Raw genomic sequence first — 11,182 nt, forward strand, 5'->3', positions numbered from 1 at the left:
CATACATTAAAAATAAATTACTCTAATAATAAAAAAATATTTAAAATAAACATAACAAAGCTTACCAAATTTCTGAACAATATCAGCATTTTTATCACAGCATTCATATAACAATTTAAAGCATAGAGCATAAGTAATCACAATAATATCAAAGCAAATCACAAATAATTTACTGATTTGATGATTAGAGCTAAAAATAATCAGTTTGGTTAAAATTAACCACAACTAAACTTATCTTAATTATATCTGAGCATATAAATCATATAGATCAGAGTAGTTGCAATTAATCAGAGCTAAACTTGCTAAACTTATTACTGATCAGAATTTAATTCATATAAATCAACACATATATTAGAGCATATAATCCAATTCATCTCAATTATATTATATATCAGAGCATCAGAGTATGTATGAATTAATAGAGCATAGCATTTAGATTAATAGAGCATAACATTCAGATCATAGAACATAGCAACAATCCTAATGTGCAACAACGAAATAGATACTAATAAAAACTAAGCATTAGATACTGATATAAACTATTAGATACTAATATAAACTAAGCATTAGATACTGATATAAACTATTAGATACTGATATAAACTAAGCACACTCAAGCATCATTTAAGTTTGTGCCAAATATTCCCCCTTTTGACATCATTCAAAAAGAAGTAGAACAATCAAGCCACAACACTAATTATATAGATATAGTCAAAGAGAGAATCAAGATGCAATGATCAAAAGCAAGTACCAATAAATGCAAGCATGATGAGCAGGGATTAAAATTCACAAACAGTTAGTAGCATAAAGAAAAAGATGTTCAACAAGTTATCAATTATAGGAACTGTACCCCAGCTGGTACAAAGAAAAACATAAGTAGAATAATGTTTGAGCGAATGATGGTTAGGACAATTAAAATATTAAAAGCAGTAGGAGGAATCAATATGTAGGAGCTTCTTTATCAATATATTCAGTTTCCACCTCAAAAGTATCAAGTTTTGCACCCAGACGAGCTTCCATTTTAGTCAACTGGTCTGTAAGAGAGGCTAAGGAAACACGAACTTCATCTTGGAATGCAAAGAAGCGGGACTGTAATTCATTGAGCTTCAGAAGTATTGAATATAGAGGGGCTGTAGGAACTGTGGTCTGGTCAAAGCCTTGGTTCTGTGAGGAGTGAACAGGTGGTGGTCAGCTTGGTATAGGTGATGTTGGTGGTGAACGGGAAATGATGGGATGATGGAGTTGTTGGCTTTGGTGAGGGAGGATTACTTGGTTCAGCTGTTCTATAGGACGTAGAGTCATCATCAAGAATAACTACAGGTCGTTTCCCTTTGTTAGCAAGCCTTCTACTCTTCTTTGGAGTTGAGCCAGACTACTTCTCAATGGGCACAGAGACTTCCTCCTTACTGACACCAATATCCTCATTTTCCTTCTCCACAGCTTCCTTCACAACTCCCCCCTTACTGGTTACTTCCACCTGTTCCCTATCAGAATGCCCTTTTGCCTTCCCAATGGCAGAGGTAACAGGCTCCTATTCCTCATTTTCAGACCCTTCCTCCTCTTGTTCCTCCATTTCTTCCTCTGCTTTATTGGTTTCCTCCTTGTTGTCAGAATTGACATTGATTTGTTCAGCAACATTCTCAAGGGTCCCATTCTCATTCAGTTTAAGGTGTAAGTTACTTAAACACTTAGCACCTATAACATTATTTGGACCCATGGGAAAGTTTTGACCTTCCAGGGGAACACCCAGCTTCCTAAAGATCCAAGTAAACAAACCTCCATACCCTATCACACATCCTTTTGATATACATTCACTTAAATGAGAAATCATTAATGAAGGAAAATTGATTTTGCTGTTGTTAGCCATACAATAAATTAGGGTTGCATCTCGCAGATTTACTTCACTACGTTTAGAAATTCGCTGCAAAATGAATCTACGAGCAATGTTATATAACAATTTGTGTAGAGGGGGAAGTATATTGTGGCTCACCTTTCCTCGCTTTTCAATAATCCCTAAAAACTTCCAAACATTCTTTTCATCAATCCCAGAGAAAACTATTTTCGACCCAACATAATAAACATCAAATCCAGTGGCAGGCACACCTAGCCACTCTCCCAATATCTGACTATTGAATTCAATTTTAACCTCCTTAACAGAACTCGAACAAACACCATTGTCAACAGAAAAGTTTAAAACAAACTCACGCATCAATTCTGGGTACATTGGATTGCAGTAGTATTCTGCCATCAAAGATTCCCAGAACCGAGTTTGTAAGATTGCGTGTAACTGAGGGAAAAAGGTGGATTCATACCATTGTTTATCTAGGCCAAACCCAACTATCATTTCCTTTGATAATTCTTCAACGTTCAAGTGAACAGTAACTATTGCCTTCTTGGCTGAAGATGATTTCTTTGAAGTGGAGTCTCTCTTTCTCTTGTTACTTGTATGTATTCCAGAGGCAACAGGAGTGTCCTGCTGTTCTCTTGAAGATGACTCTTGTGCAGTGATTAGAGGTGATGGGTGAACAATTTTAATGGTTTGGGTTGTTTCATTTTGGGTGTGCGGTTTTTAGTTCCCATAGTGGTTTTGTGAGTTGATGAAGAGGAATCAGCAGATAATGCGAGAAGATGAAGATGATTTTAGGGTTGAGTGTTGATTGCAATTGAAGATGAAGTGGTTAGGGTTTGATGTGAGGAGATGTATATATTGAATGTGAGGGGACGTGTGTTTAGGTGTTTCATTGTACCTCATTTACTTTAAGCATGTGAACTCATTGTATGAAAGGAACTAGGGGGATTTAGAGAAGAAATGCGATGATTCGACTCCTACTTTTTAAAAATACTGGAAAAAATTTATATAAATTGAACAATATGAAATAATTTTATGATAATGAAATAAATGGAAATTTTAAGCTACTATAGTTTGATCAAATTAAACATGCAAACATGAGAGCATTCACAGTATTTACTTTTAAATAGTGCGTACCTGATCCTTTCGATAATTGATTTTTCAATCAAGATTTTTGTGGTTGATCGACCTTTTCAATTTTCATTTTGTCTTTAAAGATCATGCTTGTCACTTACTTCAATGCAGCTTAATCATGCCAAGTTCCAATCTCATTTTTTCGTGTTGTTCCCTTGGAAGTGGTTTAGTCATGATATCTGCAACTTGCTCATTTGTGTTAACATGCTTGACTATTATATTTTTATTTTCAACGTTGTCCTTAAGAAAATGATGTCTTATATGTATGTGTTTAACCCTAGAATGATGCACTGGATCTTTGGATATGTAGATGGCACTGATATTATCACAATAAATACGAACACATTCAAACTTAATACCAAAATCTCTTAGCTGTTGTTTTATCCAAAGCATTTGGGAACAACAAGCTGGTGCTGCTACATATTCAGCTTCGGCAGTGGATAATGCAACGGTGTTTTGTTTCTTGGAACAACATGAAACTAAACATGAGCCAAGAAATTGTACCATACCTGAAGTACTTTCTCTATTCACAAGATTTCCTGCATAATCTGCATAACTAAAACCTTTCAAGTCATAGACATCACTTTTAGGGTAAAATAGGGACAAGTCATCTGTTCCCTTCAAATATCTTAAAATTTGTTTTACTGCAGTGAGATGTGATTCTTTAGGATTGGATTGAAATCTAGCACATAAGCAACACTGAAAGCAATATCGGGTCTACTAGCAGTTAGATATAATAAAGAGCCAATCATGCCTCTATACATAGTTTGATCAATATTTGTTCCATTTGGATCTTCATTTAATCTAACATTTGTAGCCATTTGGGTCTTCATATATATATATATATATATATATATATATATATATATATATATATATATATATATATATATATATATATATATATATATATATATATATATATATATATATATATATATATATATATATATATATATATATATATATATATATATATATATATATATATATATATATATATATATATATATATATATATATATATATATATATATATATATATATATATTGAGTTGTATATTTCAAACATTTGTATATATTTTTTTGTATATATATGTTTAATTACTTTATCATAGCCTCTAAGCTTTGACTTATGAATGATCGGAGTTTTGGCGATGAATCATGCCACCTGAAACATACATTGACTTGTAATTACTTATTCTAATGTCTCTAGTGCAAATAAAACAGATAAAAATTAAGGAAAAAAAATATTAAATAGTTGTTCGTAGCTACTAACTACGAACAACCAAATAAGACAAATTAGTTGTTCGCAGTTAGTAACTGCGAACAGCTATTTTGTCTTATTTGGCTGTTCGCAGTTAGTAACTGCGAACAACTCCAAACTTAGTTTATTGTATTAATTTGTTTTTTTTGGGTTAACGGATTCAAATTTTCCTTCACCTACTCTATGTCTCCTAAATTCAACCCATCAAAACTTAATGTCTAATTTTACTCTACATTTTTATTTATAGGTCGGCTGAATCAAAGATAGTCTCTCTAAAAGACCGTCTCTCACAAAAATTTGTGTATTCCTTTTTTCTCTTTAATTTGTATTAATTAAGATATTTAACTCATATATCTAATGCATTTCTCGGAGAGACCTTCTCTTACAACAATTTGTGCAAATACTTTTCCGTCTCAAATTCTCAACGTACTAGTCTAATTTGTTTTACTAATTTTCTATTGCGTTCGTCTCACCGTGAAACAATTTTAATTGGATTAGTCCAAACTATTTAAAAAGACGCTTTCTGTACAAATGGAAATTTAGTTTTTAGTATTTTTTCTTTTTTTATATTTTTTACTAATGGGCCTTATGTATGGACCCGTCTCACGGTGAAACGATCTCATACAAGACCGGCTGAATTTGTTTTTATACAAAGATTAAGAAGTTAAATATAGTGAGTTAAAGTATGTGTTATTTTAATTCAAGAGGGAAAAATATCGAGGTTAAATAAAAGCAGTGAGGATATGTCCAAAAGTATAATCCATGTACATTTTTGAAATAAACTAAAATAAAAAAAATAATGGGGCAAATCCATTGAAACTAAAGAGTTCGTCAACCTCTTGTTAAAGACAAAGTTTTTCTTGACGAAGCTCAGTTCTTTCAATATTTTGGCATCATTCTTGATGATTTTGTTCCAAAGATTCGAGTTTTGATTTTCGAGGACCTCTTTATGCCCAAAATTGTTATATCATACTCCAAAATGGTTAAAAATGTAACAACTCGATTTACCATTGACTGAGTAAACAAGGTCATCACGGGGTTTACTTCCCAATAACTCAAATCTCAATTTCAAAACTTATGCAAATGAGTCTTTGGTTCAAAAACATAGCTAAATCAACTATTCCCAATCCAAACATCTATCTAAATCATAAAGTAATCATAAAAGTCTCTATAAAAGTCCAACAGAACCAATACAGTCTAGTCTAATATACACTTACCAAAGCTTCACACAAAACTACAAAATTCTAACGTGTTGAGCTCATTATAACATCCTTGGAAACTCTAATCACCTCCACTAATCCATCATTCCCGACTGGTTCCGATCTGTAAACAAAATAAAAATTGGAAACAATAGAGGGTCAGATTAAACTGAATGAGAAGTAACAATCCAAAACAACAAAACACAATAATTTCCATATAAAGGTTTAAAAGAAACATCAGTTTCCTAGATCTATGTGCGCATAAGGAGTCTAGTTTGAGAGATGGCCCATAGCTTTAAGGCTATGTCGCTCTCGGGTGAAGCTAGTCAATATCAAAATGACAACTCGCCTCAAAAACAGGGAGTAGGGAACAATGTTCCTCAACTCCGTCAATCACCAGCTCGCAAGCCCGATCCATAGACCATATCATAATATCAACATAAGCAGTCAACAACAACATTTGTCTCAATAATTTTCCATTTCAAAAGAGCTTTAGCAAAAAGGTTTATATTCAAGAAAGTAGTCTGGCCAGACCCTTTGAGGGACTGCTACTACTTACCAAGAACGCTTCAAGAAGCTAAGTCTGGTTCTCCGTGATCACTAGAAGGGTTCCTCGATGATGTTGCCTCTTGAAGCATAACAAATATAACATCACAACAAAGTATACGATACTACAAACTAGGTTCGAATAACTCATTACATCTCCTCCTATAACACCATCTTAGTTTGAGCTTCTATTCTAATATTTTTAATTTTAAAGATTGCGCAAGTTCTAACTCCAACCCCCAATATCCTCAAAATATCATAACCATACTTTAGACTAACTTATACTCTTGTAAAGATCATATGTCTCCACAATTCCCTTTGTATTTCCAATTCAAACAAGACTAGCTTTGTAACCGCCTCGAATTATGAAGGCAAATACTAACTGAAATTTAGTATTAATCAAGCGGAAGCTTACTTTTGCCAACACAATTAAGGGGTTACGTAAAGGTCAAACCAATATTCAAGTATAATAATTGAACCAAAACTAAAGCAATATAACGAAAGTCTTAACTGTCCAAAATATAGGAAATTTACAACCAAATCGAAATAAGTCCAAAGTTCAAATTACATTCTTAAAATAGTCTAAATCTAAACTAATAGTCTCTCAAATATAATAAAGAGATCTAAACAAAAGGGGAGTCATACTCCAACTCGGGTTCAACTTCCGCTCGCATATCCATTCTCCGTCGAGGTGCCAAAGGGGTTTACTCTAAAAACAAAACCATTGGAAAAACATACAAAGCATAGTATCAGCAAAAAGGCTGAGTATAAACACACTGGTGTCCGTCAAACAAGTTAATAAAATCTTTTTTTTTTTGAGTAAATTCATTTTGAAATATGCTTTTTCATTTGATAAATCATATTATGATTCAAATCTAGTTCAATGGCTCTATAGTAATTTCAAATTCTCATTTTTCATCATAAATCATAAGATCTCAATAGATCCAAATCAATTTCAAACTCATATCATAAGTTTACATGGGTACTCTGTGAGTCATCCTGTGACTCGTTTGGTAGTCGGTCTACCATCCGCGACATGTCCGGCAAGTGTAACACAATGGTATTGTGAACAATACGCGCTCAGCATTGGTGAGCCGTTTAATCATGCACACAACATTTGTTGTGGCATATGTACCCGCCATTTAGGCTAAAATATTTTTTTATACATAATATATATCTTGTAATTTTAATAGTATTTGAAAGTCAAAAATATTAACTTTTTCCATATGATAAACATCTTTTATTTGCACATAGCAAAACATACTTTATTTGCAACTTAGCAAAATCAAATAATAATATTTCCCACATGGGTAAAACATGCTTAGCATAATCATATCATTAAACATAACCTCTGTATTATATTAGGGCATCACTAACATGTATGGAAATGCATCGTAACAAAAAGTGATTAAAGTTCAATACGATTTTTTAAGGAAACCACTAAAATGTTTCGTTTCAATCCTTCTTAAAGTAAATATAACTTAAAAGGGTTTTGAAATTCATTCAAAACAACTAGAATATGATTCATAAGTCTATAAAATCATTACGACAGAAGATTTCATAAAACACTATTTTTTTAAATACGAGATAGTTTTGCCGGTAATAAAATCGATAATTGATTTACAAAGTACATATTAATTCTCCAACAAGGCCCAAATTAATCAAGTCATTATAATACCTTATTTAAAATGAATTTAAGGTTGTCCCATCAGATTATAATTGGTTATGCGAATTTATAACGATCTTACAATTATTTTCGACAATTTGGGTATTTACCGTTATTTAAATGGTGTCTTAAATCCGTAAAATTTATAAACCATCTAATTTAAACTTAATTTATACTATGAGGTAGTAGGTTATTAATATAATTATAAATTTTTTATATAGGTCTATTTTTACCCAAATTTAATCAACAATATTACACTTTTTAATAAATAAATATTTTCTATTAATTTGATAAATTAGTAAATAATTAATAATTTATTTTATAAAATTATACCAAATTAAAGTTCCAGAAGTCATATAACATGTTTATTAGGCCATTTGAACTTATAAAACTCATGTATGATGTTTTATTATTTTGTATAGACATTTTATCGATAAATAGAATAAAATAGGTTTAAAATTATTTGAGTCCGAATAAAATATTATAAAAATTATATGATATTCCAGAAGCTATTTTACGGGGTATAAAATTTTAAATAACCATTAAAAATCATGTGCGGTATTTAGTATTTATTTTATATTTTACCGTTTCAAACTTACCGATTATTAATAACCGAGTAAAAATTATTAAGGTCCTTAAATGTCAACGAAACCTTCCCAAACTTTTACCAATTTAACCTACTGTTCATATGAGTATGTGATAAAAATTTCAAGTCCATATGTCTTTATTTGGTAATTATTTTATAGTTTACCATTTTATAATTTACCGTTAAACAAATTAATGATTATTCAAAAATCATAAAAAAAAATTCCAAACTAAATATATTTTGGCCAAATCTTGTTGGAGACATTATAATATGTTTTTATTAATTATTTTTGATGATGAAGGGTTCATCTAATACCATGTTTTATAATAAGAGTATTTAACACCTTAAAATCCATTAAAATATCAATTTAACGAATAATCTCAACAAAAAGTATCCAAGAAATTTTCTTAACATATAGCTACTGGAAATTTCTTTTAAAATGAATTTCAAATATTTTCAAATTCATATAATCATTTCCATCACAATAACTTTCACAAAGTAGTGTTAAATATGCCTTTAAACATACAATAATTTATAAAATCAACATGCATGATGCCCACAATAATAATACATGTAATAAATTATTCCATACTCAAATTTATCATTTTGACATCATTTTTCAAGATTTAAGAACTTCTTTTTGACAATTTTATTTTATTTTTTTTTAAAAAAAACAAGTTTATACACAAACTTTCCCAACTTGTTCTTAAATCCTTTAAAAATCACCCCATGTGACATACCTCGACTCCAAGCTTATATAATTATTCCGTAAGCTCCTACGCGTTCTTAGAAGCGGTTCTAACTTCGGGTCCTTGCCCTTCAAGTCTCAACTCCAAGTCTTCAACTAAACATATTGCATTCATCCAAAAATCAATAATAATTTTGGATTTCTAACATGCACTTAACTTTTCCAAGTTAGAGTTGTTAGACTAATACTTGTGATGATTTTAATATATTTGGAGTATACTTAATGTGTTGAGCAACATACTTAGTTAAGTCCCATAATTTCACTTGAATCCTTTAAGTAACAGAATTTATATGTTTGTGGAAATACATCTTCTTACTTTCTATTATGGCCGAATTTTATAGATTTATAAGTAATGATTTTCTTAGTTTAGAGATAAAATACTCATTTTATAATGATCTTAGTTTATAGAAAGATTCATGTAAAAAAAATGTTTTACATGAACAAGTTTTAACAAAAACTAGTGGAATAAAGAAATGAACATAACTTACTCTATACTTGGTGGATTTCTTCAAGTTTGGTGTCTATGGAAAGCTCTTAGGATGAAGATTATTTTTATGGGAGATTTGAGTTTATAAACATAAATTTTCAGAAGTTTTAGATGGGTTTTTGAAGGAGATTTGATGAGAAAAGAAGGTGTTTTTGCTAGGAATTGTAAGATTGAACTTCAACTATGCTTATGGATGAAATAAGGAGTAAAATGAAGAGTGAAAGAAGGTTGATGGAGCTGAAAATATGGACAGCAAATATTTCTTGATTTATTATGTTTGCATGCTTGTTATGATGGTGTTTTTGGGTAAGAACAATAGGGGCTTTGGGTAAAGAGTTTGGTGGAGTGTGCAAGTGAGTTTTGGGGCTAAAAGAGGGCTAGTATGGCAGCTAGAGGATGCTATTTTGGGGCTGATTTGAGGTGATTTATATCTTCAATTTGGTCTAATATGGTGTAAGAAAGGTTTATCTAAGATAATTTAAGGTTTGGGTAAAAATTGATGTACATGTAACAAGTTATGTAACTTGTACTTCATGTTTAAAAATCACTTGTATATGTGTGAAATCTTTAATTTACTTTCATCATGGTTATATAATATGCTTGGGTAATAGTTACAATTTTCTTGAACTGTTATGGGTAGTTGCTCAACTTTAAGTTTTACCTCCAAAGTTTACGTTACTTGTTACGATTCATAATCACGTTACGAATTAACAAGTTTCTAATCATTGTAGAGATTTTTCAAATTACTACCATCACTAATTAAATTATAATTAGTAACGAACAAATATATAAGGAAAATTAGGCGCTAAAAACGACTAATGAAATCTTCTAATAATACGACAGTTTCAAGCTTATATTCTTGTAAAGATCATACGTCTCCACAATTCCCTTTGTATTTCCAATTCAAACACTTTCATGTTCATCTAACTCAAAACCAAGAAACTAAACAAGATTAACAAACTATCCAAAAAGAAGAACACAACTAGTTTATCCATTCAACTAATAATTTCCCCACGAATCCTGGATACTCTCAAGAACAACCAATCATATACAATCAAGGGTTATATCCAACACTTATAATTACCCAACTATTCGATCAATAACAACAAGAAGATTTATGCACCATTAGTAATTTCACAAGAATCTCCTAATATTAAAGAACATCAAGTTTCCATAATCTTTCTACATTCAACATCCTATCAATATTCTAATCTTCGTAAATTTCGTACTAATTAATAATTCCAACAAATTATTTCAACATTCCACAATCTACCATTTATACATCATAAAACCCAAATTACATTTAATTTTAGAATTCTTCCCCAAAACTCCTCATTCACAATCTGTTATAATCACATATCAATCATCACTAGATTCATTTAATTAAAAGTAAACACACACATATAATTATACTTGAGGTTTTTCATAAATTTCTCAATTAAGAACTCATCTAATTAATTTATCTAAATTCAAAGATTCATCAATATTTAGGGCTTAATACATGGTAAAGGAATATGCAAGTGAAAGTGTGCCAATGAAAGTAATCTAATATGAATGTGACATTAATATTAAGGAAAAGAAAAGAGGAATCAAGAAGGATTCCCTTTCAGTTTGACGGTAGTAAGGAAAATACCACAAAACAAATTTCAAAAATTGATGTTTGCCTTGGATTTCGATGCTTAAATGCACAAGACCAAATT

Source organism: Amaranthus tricolor, chromosome 17 (genome assembly GCF_026212465.1).
Source record: "Amaranthus tricolor cultivar Red isolate AtriRed21 chromosome 17, ASM2621246v1, whole genome shotgun sequence".
Lineage (NCBI taxonomy): Eukaryota > Viridiplantae > Streptophyta > Magnoliopsida > Caryophyllales > Amaranthaceae > Amaranthus > Amaranthus tricolor.